The sequence below is a fragment of the Zingiber officinale genome, chromosome 7A, assembly GCF_018446385.1.
Source record: "Zingiber officinale cultivar Zhangliang chromosome 7A, Zo_v1.1, whole genome shotgun sequence".
Taxonomy (NCBI): domain Eukaryota; kingdom Viridiplantae; phylum Streptophyta; class Magnoliopsida; order Zingiberales; family Zingiberaceae; genus Zingiber; species Zingiber officinale.
This window is the reverse complement of record NC_055998.1, coordinates 53693730-53695188: the sequence shown is the minus strand read 5'-3', so window position 1 is coordinate 53695188 and position 1459 is coordinate 53693730. Positions and strand designations below refer to the sequence as shown.

Sequence of the window (1459 nt, the reverse complement as noted above, 5' to 3'; positions counted from 1 at the left end):
CAGTAGTTGTTCATGATTCTTACCACTTCTCAACTTAAAATTATTCCACTATTCACTAGACACTGTCTATGTAGGAGGGGGATCTTGTTTGAACCATTTTGAAACAATGCTATCAATTATTGCCCCCAAATGTTTGAACTCCTCATTCTGTGTCTTGTGGATTTCAAAACTCTTGGATGGTTGAATTATATTTTGTTTAACATGCTCTCTTGTATATATGACTTGTACTTCTTGAATTTCTGAGAGAGATTCCATCCAACTTTTGCTTGACCATTCATGAAGGTTCAATGCTACTTGATCAATCAATGTATATGCTTCGTCTACACTTTTGTCAATGAAAGAACCTCCAGTCGAAGAATCTAGCAAACACTTATTTGAGAACGAAATTCCCTTATAGAATATGTGCAAGGTCAACCATTTTTCTAAACCATGATGAGGACACTATCTTTGAAGACTCTTAAATCTATCCCATGCTTCAAATAATGATTCCCCATATGCCTGAGCAAAATTTGTGATACAATTCCTCATGTAAATTATTCTACTTGGAGGGAAAAAATGATTCAGAAATTGCTTATCCAATTGTTTCCAACTTGTGATGCTTTGAGGATGGAGAGAATATAACCAAGTCCTTGCTTTATCCTTGATACTAAAAGGAAATGTCATCAACCGAACTGCATCTGCTGACATTCCTTCACAATTCACCATATCACAAAGCTCTAGAAATGTCTCAAGGTACAAATAAGGACTTTCTGATACTCCTCCAAATTTGTGACCTTGTATCATGAAAATTAACTCTGGGTCTAGTTGGAAATTTTCTGCTTCAATATGAGGCTGCACAATGGGAAACATAAATCTTGCAGAAATAGGTGCCGAGAAATCTCTTAAGGGTCTGCTTGACATGTTAGTGCTCATCGATAAAATAAAATGCAGAATTTAAATTGCTAGGAAAAAAATAAATGTAGAATTTAAAGACAAGAAAGAAAATGTAGATTTTTTTTTGAATTATGAAAATGGAAAAACAAAACTATTCACAAGTCTAGATTAACTAAATTGCTAATCTACTAAGGTTAATGCGAGCAGTCCCCAGCAACGGCGCCAAAAACTTGTTACGATTCCGCCAGTGCACAAATTCGTCGTCAGTAATATATAAGATTGTCGAACCACAGGGACTGTTGATTAAGCACTAGAGATGTCACAAAATAAGTTTTTATTGTAACGACCCGGCCCTTTGGCATCTTGGGCGGCCCTTGCGGCAGCCCACTCGCGGGCCCTTATGTCGTCGACCCATTTGGCGACCTCTAATGTCGTCGACCGACGACCTTTGGCCGTGTCGTTACTCACTAGGACTTTCCACCCCTGGCAGTGGATTTTCGCCTTCCCTAGGATTCGAACTCTAGACCTCCAGGCTAAGTAGTAGAGTTTATGAATCCTGATAGCCAAGTGAGCGTCCAGAAACCCT

At 38.6% G+C, this 1459-nt stretch overlaps 1 non-coding gene across 1 annotated transcript; it reads left to right on the top strand.

Annotated features, from left to right (window-relative positions):
* The first annotated feature begins 424 nt into the window (after positions 1-424).
* On the top strand, positions 425-530 carry LOC122003131. Its single transcript, XR_006117804.1, has one exon. It is a non-coding gene; the product is annotated as a small nucleolar RNA R71 (small nucleolar RNA).
* Positions 531-1459: the final 929 nt, after the last annotated feature.